The sequence below is a fragment of the Siphateles boraxobius genome, unplaced genomic scaffold, assembly GCF_051911475.1.
Source record: "Siphateles boraxobius isolate OS27281-9 unplaced genomic scaffold, OSU_SipBor_1 24, whole genome shotgun sequence".
In the NCBI taxonomy this organism is placed as follows: Eukaryota; Metazoa; Chordata; class Actinopteri; order Cypriniformes; family Leuciscidae; genus Siphateles; species Siphateles boraxobius.
Genome location: NW_027508855.1, coordinates 18,724,458 through 18,742,287, shown reverse-complemented (window position 1 = coordinate 18,742,287; position 17,830 = coordinate 18,724,458). Strand labels below are relative to the sequence as shown.

The 17,830-nt window shown below is 35.8% G+C and overlaps 1 protein-coding gene across 3 annotated transcripts in view; it reads right to left on the bottom strand.

The window, feature by feature from the left end:
• LOC143749267 (uncharacterized) overlaps window positions 1-17,830 on the bottom strand; it is a 118,564-nt gene that overhangs the window by 40,233 nt on the left and 60,501 nt on the right. The window lies entirely within an intron of this gene.

Below are 17,830 nucleotides of genomic sequence, written 5' to 3'. Positions count from 1 at the left end.
GGTTTGGTTCATGACTTACAACTGTCAGGACTATGCCTAGTTCCATTGTGTTTGCTCCTGTCTTGATCTGTTTCTAGTCTGTGTCAGTTTCATTCAATACACCTGTTGTTCGTTAATTAGCTCATTAGTTCCTCGTTTGTTCTTGTACTCCCTGTTTGGCTCAGTTCTTTGTCCTGTCTTGTTAATGTAAGTGGTTGTATTTTGCCTTTTTTCCTGTGCTTCCCCTGTGTGGAAGACTTACTCTGAATTCTTCTTCGTCTTTTTTTTTTTTAGTTTCTTGGAAACTTTTTGCTTTCCATTCATCAAACACAAAGAAAATTTTAATTTTCCCTTTTAACACATTTATCCAAATAAACAGCCATTGCCACATGCTTATTAAAACAAAAATAATCTTTTAGATGTTTTTCCATTAACTGCATTAACTTTCCCAGTCCTAATCTTGATATATACACTGTTACTGTGATATAAACACACCAATCTGTTCGAAAGTTCCCAATGAATCTGTTACAGTAGCTCAACTTTGGAAAGCCCATCAAAATATACATTAAAGTTTCATCACTGACAGCACATCCACTCAAAGGCCATTATGGGTTCAGTAGTGATGCGCGCGAGCGATATCAGAACCTACACCGTTGGCGCGGGCTCAAAAGAGATATTGAGAGAGAGAATGAGCTTGCTGACTCAAAGCTTTGTAGGAATGATTAGTGATTCTCTCTGCTTCAGAGCACGGAAAAAGCTTTGCCAGTCTTTTTTGAAGCTTTTCCCTCTCTTTATCGGCCTCCCGCCTCTCAGACACCCAAAAAGTTGCAAAGAAAGAATGATATCGACATGGTTGCAGCGCTCTCGTTTCAATACACCTTCCCTTTTGTGGGTCCACAAGCAAAGCCAGAGATCCAAGCGACGTCTGTCAGAAAAAGGTGTTTGAGTCCAAAAGCTCCTTGCAAACATTAAAGGGGTTTCGTTACATAAACATTTACTCTAATAATAGAGCGTATAAGCGTATGAAGTGGGGGGAGATGGATGTTTGCAAGATGGCCTGATGGAGCTGGCAGTCCGTATGGAGGATGGAAATGACGCCTGATCAATCTTTGCTTCAACGCGGCTCATAATTGCAGTGGCAGCTCTCAGCTAATTCCCCATGTCCCGCAGGCAGACGATAGCTCCGCATGGCTCGCACAATTTGTCTTTCTAAAGCCGAGGATGACGGAATGCCACTTTGAGAGAGCTAATATAGACGTGTGCAGAGGGAACGCACAACCGTTGTGTTTGTTGGTTTGCATCATACGGCTGTAATTTGGTGATTTTGAGATTATCGGATTATTTCGAGTAGGCTACGTGTACGCTTAGCCAATCGACAGTAGTGCTCCCTCGCCCGCGTGTCAGCTTCAATACTGACAGCCTTGAAGATGGATAATTTCTGTTTTAAAAATAAACGTTTATTAAATTTGAATAAAAAATATATTCATTTAAAAAATAAATAATTAAAAAATATGCACAGATATATTTATACATCATTTATTTATTTTTAATTAAACTATTTAGCTACCTATTTAATTTTTGGTCTGAGCACCTCGTTTGGACAGTTTTTAAGGTGTGGTGAGTTCTTGGATATTTTTTATTAAACTATTTCAAATTAAATTAACATATAGGCTCAAATTAAAACATTTGGGGTCAGTAACTTATTTTAAATAATTTAATAATAAATTCAGCAAGGATGCATTCAAATTAATTAAGTGAACTTTCTATCCATCAATCCAGAAAAAAACATTACAGTTTACACAAAAATATGAAGCAGCACAACTGTTTTAAACATTGCTAATAATAATAAGTGTTTCTTGAGCAACAAATCATCATATTAGAATGATTTCTGAAGGATCATGTGACACTGAAGACTCGATGCTGAAAATTCAGCTTTGATCATTGGAATAAATTACATTCTAACATATATTCCATTAGAAACCAGCTATTTTACATTGTATTAATATTTCAATTAGTAAACAATCAATTTATAAACAATTAGTCTTGATGAGCAAAAGAGACTACTTTTAAAAACTTTTTTTTTTTAAACGACCCCAAACCTTGATCGGTAGTGTGTGTATATCATTTACTGTTACTGTAAAAACAACTTTTATTTTGTTTTTCTGAATTAATGTTATCAGTGTGAAATGCATTGAAGTTCATTTCACTGCAGAAAAAAATAGCATGCAAATGTAAATGACCATACATATGTTGACTGACCGCAGTGCTTTCCTAAAATCACCATGGAGGTCAACAAACCGTCATCTCCGCTATCAAAAAAAAAGCGTAACTAAGAAAGGTACACTAAAGACTAAAATATACAGTAGAAGTTTGTACCAGCACTGCAAATAATACAAGACCCGAAGGAAAGCATGCAGGAGGATGAATTAACTTGCAGTTCAATAGACAAGATCAGTGACATTTTAAGTTCAATGACATTTAACATCACACCTGTAGCAAAATATTGACATTTCATAGAAAGTTTAGAGGCTACGAAACATAGAAGAGGGTAATGCCAAATATACAATGCCCGGCCAAAAAAATTAAGTCACTGTTTAGATTTAAATAGGCAAATACTTAAGTGTCTATGATTGGATCATTATTGCTATGATTATTATGTTTATATCATGTTATATGTTTGGACACAGGTTTTCTAACCCTAATTGATGGAGTGTGTAGCTTTTCATTTCTTAAACACCCATGTAGGAAGACACATCATGGCCACATTCCAGGGTGACAATGTCAAGATTCATCAGGCTCAAATTGTGAAAGAAAGGTTGGGAGGAAGCATGAAAAATCATTTTCACACATGAATCGGCTCTTCTGAGTCCAGAAAGTTCATTGAAAGACTTTGGGATGTGCTGGAGGAGACTTTACAGAGTGCTGGACTCTTGCATTGTCAAAACAAGATCGTGACCAAATATTTATGCTCATCTTGATGGAAAATAAATGTTGTGTTGTTATTTCCATCAAGAGGTGAATCCATTTTTGGCATAAACATTTTCATACCAAAACTATTCACAGAAGTCCAATTCTCTGAAAATGACTTAGATAAATGAATTCAAACAAGAATATTCAACAAACATGCAAAAAGAATTGTTGTGGACCAATGATCAGCTTATGTTCAATTATACAATATAAATAAAATGGTCAATATATTGACTTCTTTATTTACCTACCTGCCATAATGTCCTCCTAATTTGGAGCCTTATATGTGATTAATTGCAATATGAATTAATCAGCAAATAACATTTAAATCGACTCACAGTCCTATTTAATAATCATCCACAGAATAAAATCACCACAGACCATTGTAGTACAATACAGTACTATACTGATGACTAAACCGTTTCATATTTTGATTAAACTGCATGTCTGATTCACCTTCTGGTCTGGCTGTACAACTTTATAAATACCTTACTTGTGTTTTTCCCTCCAAACCTAGGATTTTTTTTTTTTTGCTAAAATGCAGAGATCTTCCACTCTTGTAGGTGGGAAGTTATTTCAAGTAATGTTAACAAAAGAGCTCTGTAGCAGCGCTCTGATCCAGACTGCAGTGTGTCGAGCACTCGGTACATTTAAACTGATTTCAGATTTGGCCCGACGCCTTTTATCAATTGATTGATTGGACCCTGAAGGCGCGTCGTTTGTTGCATTTGGCCTCAGTCAGTTCGGAAACCCAGTGATTCAATAGCTAATCAAATATAAGGCTGGAGGCAGTAATTGTGAACTCTGTTAAAACACACACACACACACACACACACACACACACACACACACACACACACACACACACACACACACACACACACACACACACACACACACACACACACACACACACACACACACACACACACACACAAACACACAGACGATAAAATGGGTTGTCTATTAGTCAAACTTAATAACATCTCTCTGGTGAGTGATTAAAAATGCTGTACCAATTATTTGCTTCACAGATACAGTTTTATCGAGTGTCTAAAGTAACTAGTTAACCCTTGCGTTTGTTTCTAAGTTTTATTTAAACCATTTTGAATGTTGAACATCTAAAAACATAGTGTGTGTTCTGTGAAAAGCACTATACAAATACATGTGTATTGAATTTATTGGGGAAGTTTTGACATGGGGGGGGCACTTTAATTTTTCAATGCTTTCTCTAAAACAGCAATAAGTTTAAAATGAGATGAAATAAACACTTTTTTAAAGACTCCCGCATGTAGACCAAAGAAATCTCACGTGTTTCATGAGTTTAAGATGAGATCTTGAAAATGATGTAAATTGTGCTCAGATTCGCCAAGGTTTCCAATAAAAATGTAGAAATACCAACAATTCTTAAGTTTGAATAAATCAAAAGAATCAGAGCCACTATCCACATTCATTTCATAACTCTATGCTGTCAGCTATTCACTCTGTGTCTTTTTATTTTTTCCTAAGAAATTGTAGAAGAAATATATGAGGCAAAGTCGATAAATACACTATTGTTTAAATATTATGAAATATTATTACAAGTTTTCTATTCGATTATAAAATGTAATTTATTCTTGTGATCAAAGCTGAACTTTCAGCATCATTACTCCAGTCTTCAGTGTCACATGATCCTTCAGAAATCATTCTAATATGATTTGCTGCTCAAGAAAAGTTTATTAATATCAATGTTTAAAACAGTTGTGCTGATTAATACATTTGTGTGGAAACCATGATACATTTTTTTCAGGATTCTTTGATGAATAGAAAGTTTATCAGAATTTATTAGGAATACAAACCTTTTCTAACATTATAAATGTCATTACTCTCACTTTTGATATTTATTTGTAACATTTTGATCAAGATGTTGATGAGATGAGGTGTAGCTGATCTTTAGCATTATAAACATTTATCAATTAAAAAATAAGGATATCTAACAAGAGAAACTAACAAAAAAACAAAAGTGATATGACACAGTCAATGCTAGATAAAGAACCGAGGACAATATACAAGAAATGAACTGAAGGCAAAACAGGTGTGAGATAATCAATGAACCAATGAATTACCATGACAACTAATGAAAACATACATAGTAACCGTGACAAATAAAAGGAAACAGGAAATAATGAAGACAAACTGAAATGAAGAAGTCCTTGAAAATGAAACATTCACCCAAAAATTACAATTTCATCATTAATTACCACTTTCGTTTCTCTTCGGAGCACAAATAAAGATCTTTTTTTTAAAGATCACTTTGACGGTTCAAAAAGTTCATGAAGAAATCGTAAAACAAATTGTGAAACTAATTGAGCGGTTTAGTACAAATGTTCTCAAGAAACTCAATGGCTTTATATGATGAACAGATTTAATTTAGGGTTTTAATCATATTTAAACAATGATCTGCAAACATAAACAGAAGCTCAAACGTGCTGCGTAACATGAGAATGAACCTCATTGGTTCTTGCTGAAGCTCAAACGTGCTGCGTAACACGAGAATGAACCTCATTGGTTCTTGCTGAAGCTCAAACGTTCTGCATAACACGAGAATGAACCTCATTGGTTCTTGCTGAAGCTCAAAGTTCTGCATAACACGAAAATGAACCTCATTGGTTCTTGCTGAAGCTCAAACGTGCTGCATAACACGAAAATGAACCTCATTGGTTCTTGCTGAAGCTCAAACGTTCTGCATAACACGAGAATGAACGTCATTGGCTCTTGCTGAAGCTCAAAGTTCTGCATAACACAAGAATGAACCTCATTGGTTCTTGCTGAAGCTCAAACGTGCAGCATAACATGAGAATGAACCTCATTGGTTCTTGCAGAAGCTCAAACGTGCTGCGTAACACGAGAACGAACCTCATTGGTTCTTGCTGAAGCTCAAACGTGCTGCGTAACACGAGAATGAACCTCATTGGTTCTTGCTGAAGCTCAAACGTGCAGCATAACATGAGAATGAACCTCATTGGTTCTTGCAGAAGCTCAAACGTGCTGCGTAACACGAGAACGAACCTCATTGGTTCTTGCTGAAGCTCAAACGTGCAGCATAACACGAGAATGAACCTCATTGGTTCTTGCAGAAGCTCAAACGTGCAGCGTAACATGAGAATGAACCTCATTGGTTCTTGCTGAAGCTCAAACGTGCTGCGTAACACGTGAACGAACCTCATTGGTTCATGCTGAAGCTCAAACGTGAGCCTAGTTCACCCCAAAATTAAAATTGTTTTTAAATATTTTACTCAACATGTCTTCAGAATACTCATATAAAATGCACCTAATGTACATGAGGGTGAGCAAATTATGAGAGAATGACATTTTTGGGACTGTTTCTTTAAGTCTCCTGAGATATGAAAGATCAACCTCTTCGTTTACTCAGTGTGTGTGTGTGTGTGTGTGTGTGTGTGTGTGTGTGTGTGTGTGTGTGTGTGTGTGTGTGTGTGTGTGTGTGTAAATACCTCGGGCTTCCTTTCTCACTTCAGTAAATCCTGTTTCTACCGTCTTCCGCCACAGTCCCTTTACCATCTGAGCTACAGTCTGATGTTGCTTTCCTCGGGGTGACAGTGAACATGCGGAGGACTTTTGCTATTTCTCTCATCCCTTTCATTGCTGCTTTCCTCCGCCGGTCTGAAGAGGGAGGATGGATTACGGGATGAGCCGGACACACGGTTCAGTGACCTTTGTGTGCTCAGCTTTGTCCCCTCCATCCATCCACACACACACACACACACACACATACACACACACACTCACTCACACAAGTGTAGGTATGGGGCAGGCCAACCAATCAGATTCATTCGCCTTTGGTTAGGAAATCAAAGTGGTGAGAAGACGAGCAAAAGTCCACAAAGCCATGAAATGTACAGAGCTACACTTTCACCTGCATTGATGTTTGACAATTAAATTTGTCAGGCTTAATGCACAGTCATTCTCACAAAATAAATACAGACAATGTGATCCAGCTGTGACTGTACACTTATTACTTACCAAATAAGTAAATGGACATTCAATGAAATCATCACTGAAAAGAAAGAGGATGTACTGTGATTTACTGTTCAAAATTAACGGCATGGGGAAACTACAAACTTCTGTCAGACCTGCCCTGCATTTCTTTCTTTCTTGAGAGTTGTATATATATATATATATATATATATATATATATATATATATATATATATATATATATATATATATGTGTGTATATATATATATATAAACAACTGGGCTTTAAAAATAAAAATCTGTCTGCCTCTATGGGAATTTAACATATGGGTGTCCTGACTTATGCAACCTGTATTTTAAGGAAGAAAATGTATTTATTTACGATACATTATTCATTCACAAAGAAAATTTGTGTCCTTAAAAGTTGGATTTTTCCTTATTTTTTAAATTAAGGCATTAAGATCATTTTCCAAAAAATTATTTTTTTATTCCTCTTTTTAGTCAACTTTAAAAAAACTCATCTTAAGACATATCTTTTTTTACAGGCTTTTTTTATAACATGTTGTATTGAGTTTTTAATGCACCTTATTTGTATGTGGCTTGTTTGTTATGTGTATTGTCTTATGCAGTGACCTGTTTATTGCTTGTGAGGTGACCTTGGGTGTTATGAAAGGGCGCCATTATTATTATTATTATTATTATGAACTTTAGCATGGGTGTGTTTACTTATGCTATTCACAGTATATACATATATATATATATATATATATATATAGTGATACAAGTAAATAGTAAAGACATTTTAACAATTTAATTCAACATTTTTTATCATACAATGTCAAAACACTATTTAAGAGAAAAAAAATGATTACCAAATATTAGTTTTATTTTTATTTTATATAAAACTGTGTTTGAATTGGACATTATCCCACCCCAGTCCCTGACGTTTGCAATCCCTGGATTGAGGCAAAGCTCTTTTTATTGAGGCTAGAACCATCTTTCCACCGAAATGGAACTTAACTGAGAAGAACTGACTTCATGCATCCACTAAAAAAAAATAATAATAAAAAAACACCAACACATCAGCTGCATACGTGTCACTGCAAAAATGGCTCAGAAAATAATCAACTTGTTTAGTTTCAAGAAAAGATCTAGCAGTATCCTTTTTACGTGTGACACAAGTGTTGTTTTGGCCACTGGACTAACATTGGACACGGATCTGCAGATGAAGGTGAAGTGCTCCAGAAGAACTCACTGTCCTTCAGACTGTGGCACAACGCCACAAATCCTGCTGCAGTTTCTCTCTCTAAGGGGGAATTTTAATTGTTCACTTATGGAAAAGTGAGAGGCTTCTGGGATTAGAGTTTGAATGTTTCTCTGGTGCTCTTATATTCCTCAGACTCACCTTTCATAGAGTACTCAAATATTCTCTCTTTCTCTCTCGATCACACACACACACACACACACACACACACACACACACACACACACACACACACACACACACACACACACACACACACACACACACACACACACACACACACACACACACTCACACACACACACACACACACACACACACACACACACACACACACACACACACACACTCCCTCCTGCTGTCCGCCCTGCTAAAATACTCTTGCTACGTCAAACAGAAGACAAAATGAGTCGTTGCTACCAGCCATACAGACGTTAGTCAAGGGTAGACATCATATTTAAATTGACAGAAACTAAAGCAAGGCTGTTACAGAATGAATTACAGTTTGTTCAATATGTCATTCTGATCTAGGTCAACCCAGGCTTTATGCCTTTTTTTCATCCAGTGGAGATGTGTGGAAAGCAACAATATTTACAATGTGGTTTTTTTTTACTTTAATATTCTTACATTTACGTTTCACACCTTATTTTTTTATTTTTTCATTCACATCAAATTAAATATGAGCTCTGCTCCAAAACCTAGTGAGCTGTCTAACTTCATCACATTTGGAAGCATTATGGCTTATTAAATAACTTATTTTGGATACATTCAAAGGCAGCATTACATGTATCCTTCATGTTGAATGCAATCCCAGAATGCATTGCAACACGATTGTTTAGAGAGAAATGTCAGTTATAAATATAGCTAATTTTCACTCAATATCAAATAGTCTTGATAAAAATAGTATTTGAATATCACATAATCTACTTAGCAACATGTTAACATCAAACTCTATTGGAATCAGTTGAGTCCGTCTCGAGTGCAGACAGTGTTGTGGCCTATGCAGCAGGATTGTGCTGGACTGAATTGAGAATGCCTTTTAAATTCCATTTCAAGTCCTGAATTTGAATTGAGGTAGCAAACCAGATGCAGAATTGCAATTCAATTTCAATGTAAGGAAGAAATTAAATGAAAGAAATTCTGTCCAAAATGTCTGTTCACTAAGATGAACTAGAAATGCAAAGATTGTCGACAATTCTTGAATGTTTGCATGGCAAAACCAACATTCGAAATTTGAAAAAATGTAAATGATTAAAATGTCTTAAGATTTCTGAGGCGATGGATAGATAGATAGATAGATAGATAGATAGATAGATAGATCGATAGATAGATAGATAGATAGATAGATAGATAGATAGATAGACAGACAGACAGACAGACAGACAGACAGACAGACAGACAGACAGACAGACAGACAGACAGACAGAAAGACAGACAGACAGACAGACAGACAGACAGACAGACAGACAGACAGACAGAAAGATAGATAGATAGATAGATAAAATCGAGTCCCGTCCTACATTTGTTCTTGTTCAAGAATCCGTTTCACATGGATATACATCCCAATAGTGAAGAAAAGACACTACATCCATTTCATTTAAACTTTAAAATGCTGCCTTAGTAAACCATGCAGCTCACTAGGTTGTGTAACAGATCTGTGGTCTCTGCTTCACCATATGCTCTACTTCACCAACTCACTTTGGCTTTTGCCTTCGTTTCCCCTTTTACGTGTAATACACACTCCAGCTCACCACCGTACATGGCCCGCTAGTTCCCCTCACGAGGCATTTTTTTTTTACCCTTCACCTTCATTATCACTTGTTTAAAACTTTTACTAGGTATTGAATATTTGATGCAGATTAATATTTCACTGCAGGAGTGCCGTCAGGAGAGCGAATAACTAAAAGAGCTGAGAGCAGACCAGACATTTACGATTCCCCACCACGGCTTCCTCTTCCTCTCTTGAGCGAATCTTTGCCCGAGGCAACAGACATCACATGCGGACCACTGAGTCATACATGGAGCAATGGTTAGAGAGAAAGACGGGGAATGATATACTTTTTCATCATTACAAGAATTTTGTAAATTGACCTTAGGGCAGAAACATACTCACACAAGTACGTAAATGCTGATGCTGATTCTCGACCGACACATTATAAACGTGCGGTCCTGTACAAAGTCTTGAGTTGATGAGATTTTTTATGGTTTTGAAAGAAGCCATATTGAAAGAATATGGTTTTATTCTCACCAAGCTGAAATACAGCCAAAAATACAGTTAAAAAATACAGTAGTTATTACTATTTAAAATAACGGTTCTCTATTGTAATATATTTAAATTGTAATTCATTCCTGTGATCTAAGCTGAATTTTCAGCATCATTACTCCAGTCTTCAGTGTCACATGATTCTTCAGTAAAATAACTAACCACCGACGGACTGCCGTACGCATCGATTTACGGTGAAAGATTGACCTTTGACCTGACGCATGGCGTATTGACAAACGTGGAAGCGCAGAGGATCGAGCAAAACAAAACACAGGTTACGTAAGTCAACAAGCATAGGCCGTCTGCCTGGAAGATAGTTATTTTAGTTGATAAAGTATTTTAATATGGATATTTTTCTTACACAAACACATCGCTTCACTACAGAAGGCCTTTATTAACTAAATTCTTCAAAATTTCGTCCTCTATTTAATGCCATTATAAAAGCTTGGAACAGCCAGGATATTTTTTAATATAACTCCTATTGTGTTTGGCTGAAAGGAGAAAGTCATAAACACCTGGGATGCCTTTGAGGGTGAGTAAATGATGGGATAATTTTCTTTTTTGTGTGAACTATCCCTTTAATGCATCCTTACTGAATGTTAAACTATTCATTTCTTTAAAAAATATAAATCTTACTGACACCACACTTTTAAACATTGGTATTTGTAATGCTCCAATACAAAAGCATGTCTGCATATATGCACAATTGAAATGTTCTTCATCATCATTTGATGAATTACTAAACACTAGAAAATGCACAGTAAAAAATACCGGTTTCTTGCAAATGATAATTAGTGCAACTAATCAAACAGAGCTGGCTTTAGGGAATTTTGTGCATTCTACAATAGTATTCAATAAAATATTCATTTACATAGAAAGGAAGTGTGTTTGCCAAGAAAGTAATGATAATGACTTAATTTAAATACTCACAGTGCAATTCCAGCACAGTTATAGTGCCTATAGTTGGGATTACAGGTGGTTAGTAAATAAAAAGACAATTTTTGTGTAAAAGAGTAAAAGATGTTTATTTATTTAACCCGTGCCATTTAAATACAACATGAAACGAAAGTTGCAATAGTCTTTTCTTTCCTATTGTGATGTATTATCTGAGTGAAATGGCTTGATTTTGTCCATCAGGAATTGACTGGATGGAAGTGGTTTGCTATTGGTGGATCTCATGTGAGTGACAGGTTGCCCCGCCCTCACGCCAGTATACACATCATCAGAGAAGAGACGAGGAGAGATGGTGGCTTTAAAGGCCTTCAGAGGATGTTGATATACCTGCGAGAATGCGCTTCCCTTGCAGATAACCCATATTTCTGAATGCATTTCGAATTTACCAGCCACAAGTCAATCTGTAAACAGTATCATTCAGTGTCCGTTTAAGTGACTATACACTTTTGGGAGCTACTCTAGATAAATGACACATTTCCGATGTAGCACGTGAAGCGCTGCGGATGAGGGTGAAGAAGAATGTCGTGTCTGGCCACGAGCGAAGCTCTGTTGAAATGAGGCAGTCCGTCACACTCTCCCCCAGCACCAGCTACCTAATACAAATCTCTGTCCCTGAGGCTTTGGACAATGAGAGGCAGGAGCAGGTCCTGTTCTCCGCTCCGTCCCCTCAGGAATCTGATTATAGGCTGCTGTATATGGACTCCAAGGGCCCGGGGCGCTCATACTGACTCCTAAACGGAAGAGTCTGTCACTCCACCCCCGTGTCACTCCACAAATTCATTTATTGGAGTAATGAAGCAGCCCGTCATACATTTGAAGCTGTTTATTAATGTGCTGCGAGAGCACCATAAATGAAGTGTACGCATGTCTGTGAGGAGGAGTTGAAGGCATCTCAAGTGGAGAAATGGGCATGTGTGGAGCTTTACGAAATCAATGACAGAAAAAGAAAGATTTTCACACCAGGGTTCATCCTGGTTAACACAATTCAGCAGTCATAGCAATACCAGTAACATTTCATAATTTTCAATATCAGTTTCAATGCAATATTGATACAACGGCAAAAGCTACACTCAGATTAAATGCAATCCATTTAAAAATCCTATTTAAAAATGTTCAATTTTTTATACTTTTTTTAATAAAAAATTTATATATATATATATTGATTAAAACATTTTTATAAAGACAATGCTGATACAAATTAACAATGTAAATACGATCATTTAAAACATTATATAAATGATAATGTGAAGTATTACATAGGGGTTAAATGTATATATTTAAATTTAAGTTAAATACCAAAATATGGTTAAATACGTTTTACAAGTAATTGTTCAAGTAAACTATTCAATATTATATATGTAATATATTACGAAAAATGAAATTAATAAAATAATTTTAAATAATTGTTAATTTCAGACATTAAAATTTAAGTCAAAATACTGAAACATTGTACTTGTAAGTTTGTAATTTATCAAGTCAAATATTAAATATTATGTATTTCATATGATATAATATGTAATATTATTAATACTAATAAAAATGTGAGTAATATTAATATTACAGTAATATTCTCTATATATTTATTAACAACACAATAAACAACAGCAGATCTATATAGGTCTCATGCAGAGATCCAATATTTTAACACATATCTGAAAGGTTTGTCCTGTCTAAGAAATGTCTGTAAAAAATACAGTTTTTTCACCATTTACTTGAAGTGAATGAACTGGAAATGCATTTCACAGAGCATGCATGCATGTGAGCCTTCAGAATCTGATTCAAGAATACTGCAGTAAAACTGGTATCATTACATCTAAAGCTACAGCAGACTAATAATCTAACAAACTGAGACACTCTGACAAACCTGTGCACGGTTCATTTCTAATACGTTCCCTTACTTGGGTGACATCATACCTGTATGCAACCTTTTCACAGACCTCCCGAAAACCTAAACCGTGACTAGCATCAGGAGAACCAAAAAGCATAATGTGTAAAGCCTTCAACATCTTCCTTTATCATCTTCTTCTTCAGTTCTTGGAGGATACAACATGAAAAGACATTATTATGATTTGATTTCCCACTGGCACAGGAAGCTCCTCTTTGTCCCCTCACACTCACAAAACCAGCTCGGCTCTTCTCTCTGTATTACTCTCTGTTGAGTCTCACACACCATCAGCTTTACTGAAGCCAGTGCAGGATAACCAGGTACAGGGACGCTTCTAGTTAATGGATAGTCAGGCTTATGATCGCTGGATACATGATGCAATATTGAAATATAAAACAGTTTAAAAAAATGTTGCATGTAATAGGAATAATTTTCCCTGCTGAGAAAAACAGCTTAAACCAGCCTACGGTGGTTATCTGGTCTCCCAACTTGGCTAAACTGTTAAGACTGGATTGTTGACAGTAGAGCATTGGTGCTTGCAACGCCAAGGTCATGAGTTCGACTCCCAGGGAAAGCAAGAACTGATAAGAATGTAAAAATGTGTACCTTAAAATGCATGTAAGTCACTTTGGAAAAAAGTGTCTGCTAAAGGTAAATGTAAAAGGAAGACTAAACCAACTTACACCAGTTAAAACCAGACAGATTTTTTTTTTATCAGGTTTAAGAAATAATTTTTTTCTGTATTATTGGAGATAAAACTATAAAGGACTGTACTGTAGCCGCAGCCTCAAACATGTGCAAAGGTCAAAAGTCAAATGTTTTAAATCATCATATGTGGCTTAAAATGCCATAAGATGACTAAGAATCCAAAAAGGTTTAATATATAAAAATTTGCATGGATTCGTGGCATTGCACTTTAATAAACACAGTTGGGTCCTTACTAAAAACATTCAGAGCTTAAAGTAATAGTTTGCCCAAAAATAAAAAACAAACAAATTGTCATCATTTGCTCACCCATGTTGTCTACATTCCATGTAGGGATTTCTATAACAGAAGTAGTCTTATAGTAGTATATATTTCAACTTTGTATATCAATGACATTTACATCCTACATAGTAGCCTACATGAGTCATTTAGGCCTACTGTAGACAACTTTTTTAGTATTTTAATGGTTCACCCATAAACATTCCTTAAAGCATTTTCCTTGTGTGTTTGAATGGAAGAAAGACAATCATGGTTTAATACTGTAAGAGGTGAATAAATGATGACATTTTTTTGTATGAACTCCTGTAACGCTATAAATCCTACTGTATCATTTTTGATACACAAAAGGCCACTAAACTTTTAACATGATCAAAATGTTTTGCATAATTTACTACATGCCTTCTGTCGTCTGACCCATAATTTAAACTTTTTTTAGCAAGTAAAAGGCCTTTTAGTACAATTGTGAAAACATCCACATGGGTGAACATCCAGCTCGTGGTTCACATGAAATCTGCACTGATTTGTATACTATAAACGCAAGAATAAATGATATACTGTTAGTAATATTTCAAGATAAACAATTACTGTACTGAAGCAATTGAGTTTTACTTGATTTTCCATACATCATTTTCCAGAAATATCATGTTAAAATGCGAGTATCAAATATGATCCATCAGAGTTCGGAGGGACGTTTATTTGTTCATCTCAATCCTTAGTGTATTCATTGCATTATATGTTTTGCCCCCGAACATTGCAAACTAAAAAGCTTTGGTCTTAAAATTGCATATGTTTGCTCAGTGTGGGCCTCTGTATAAAATTGAGCTGTTTTTTTTCCCTCTTCAAATATTAACAAGCTTTTTATTCAATTTTTTTAATTTCTTTCCTTTTTTTATCATTTCACATGCAGGCTTCACAAGGGTTACGCCGCTGAATCCCACTCGTACAGCCAAATGTGCTCAAGTCTTGTGTCGTGGTAAGCCGAGGCGGACCGTTCTGACAGGAAACCCCAACACTCGCACACAACATTAATATTTAGATCACCCTCTGGGTAGACATAAGGAGAAAATATCTACCCTGTAATCTCTCTAAAATTATCCCTTCCATCCATCTCCAGCTTTCTTCCTTCATACCTGCGTCTCTCAGTCGCTGGCTCTTTCATTTCCCCCACAGTTGGAGTCGCACTCAGACTCGGACGTGTTCCCTTTTTTGTCTCTCTCTTTCTTCCTTGGATCTCAGCAGGGACCTGGCAGCTCTCTGCCTCTCTGTCTCACTCTCAGCTCCTCTGTTTCTGTGCGTTTGAGCTAACAGACAATGTGCTCGGCTGCCACCGCTCATCATACTGAACAATTTCCTTTCTATGACTGATTCCAGTTCAGGCATCCTCAGAAGTCCAACGTATGTGCACACCTGGTGCTGTCAGTCTATAGAATGATGCATGAACTGGACATGAACAGACATTGCTTGCAGGACAAAATAAATAAATAAATCTCCCTAATATTTGCAGTGAACTAACTCAGTAGTAAAACTGCTTATGTACACAAACATAAACTAAAATGTCCGTAAAAACAAACACTGTAAATGTATTTAAATTATATTATAATTTTATATATTATACTTTTTCTAACATAAAAGTAATTAAAATAATAATTATAAATAATATTAATAGTTGACAAACTATGCACTATTGTATGATTAGTTGCATTTTATTATTTGCATTTAGCATCATGGTGACCCTAAAATATTTATTACACATTTAATAATTAACCAGCTGAGAACCACAAACGCTGAGATTAAATGGAGAGCAAATCGAGACATTTGCTTGTGGTATTGTGCGTGTTAGATTTTATATACATAACACGGTAAAATCACACATCAGAAGAGATTTCTTAAACTGTGCTCAGATTTGCCAAGAAGTCTGCCATCAAAATTCTCAATATGAAAATACTTCTCATCAAATTAATCTATGACCAAATAATCTGAGCTATACTATTCATATTAATTTTATAGCTCTATAAACGTATACTGTATCTCAAACACTGACAACTAATATTTATCCCAAAAGAATTTAAGAGAAAAATCTGAGACAATGTTTCAATCAACCAAAACTGAGAAACTCCATTAAGTGTGCTTAAATAAGCCCAGACATTAGCTTGGCAAAGTGTAACTGCATGCTTTTATCTTTGAGATCATCATAAAATAAAAATTGATCCACTTTATATTCTAAACACATGATCCAGATATTTTTGTGCTAGATCATCTTCTACAACTATGGTAATTAACCAATTCCCAAAGGATAAAATCAAGATCAGCCCTACATTAAGTTCTACTGCACCAAGAAAAAGAAGATAAATGGATTGCAAACTAAGGTTCACATTGACTTTAATGCTCTTATAAGAGTGACTCCGCCCCCTTGTTTATTTATACAAACCACACATACGCCTTTATATATGTGTGTGCGAGAGTTTGTGATTCTCCAGGTCTCCTCTGGGAGTGTTATTCACACCTTCATTCTGGGCAGGAGTAGATGAATATTTGTGGTGACGTGGGCCGTTGTTATTGATTTTGGTAGACCCTTGTGCAGTGGGGGAGGTTACATAAGCCCAGGCAATTATACCTTGGGCTCATGGGGAGAAGAAACATCCTGAATGTCCACCTGGATCTTCCTCAGTGTTCTGAACACTGATTCATACGACACGACAGAAAGCACCCAGCTGATTCTGTTCGGTTGTGACATCATAGATGTCATATTCTTTTTCATTTTTCAGATTTTGAACGTGTGATCCACATTGCAGCATATCCTGGCCAAAAACCGTTCACTTTAAGACAGGAGCAGACTGTCTGGCTGATATGTAAATTGTATTGTACGTGACGTTTACGTGCAGGTAAGTCTGAAATCAGATGGCAACCATAAAAGAGCAGCCGAATATAAAGACGCGCTCAAGCACACTTGGCTTGTTTACTTGCTACTGTCTCAAACAAAAACTGTTAAATATCTTTCAAAGATGTGATGGCATCAACCTCACAAACTTTGCCAAATGCAGAGCTTTCTTTCTTGGAAGGCCTCACAGTAGCAGACTGGGAACTTGTAAACATGCTATTGTTTCCAAGTGAACTGAGACAGGTAGACTGCCAGAATTGTGTGAAGCATAGCTCTCAACTGGTGCTTTTAGTATTGATATTGCTTCTACCAAATTAAATATGAAATTGTGTCAAATTACCATAGACTTTGATTACATGCACAACCTTTGATGATGAAAGACTAGACTGCAAAAAAAAAACATTTTCTTAATCAGTATATTTGTCTTTGAATCTAAACATCCTTTTACATTTATTAAAGAATTACTAATATAAATATAATATACACTATCGTTCAAAAGTTTGTGGTCAGTAAGATTGTTCATTTAATTTATTGTTGAATAAATATATGAGTTTCTTTTAAAACACAAAGAAATAAAAAATTGTATTCAGCATTAAATGGATAAAAAGTAACATTAATCAAAATAAATTTTATAAAGATTTATAATGGCAATGTCAATGATGTTATTTTGAACGTTCTATT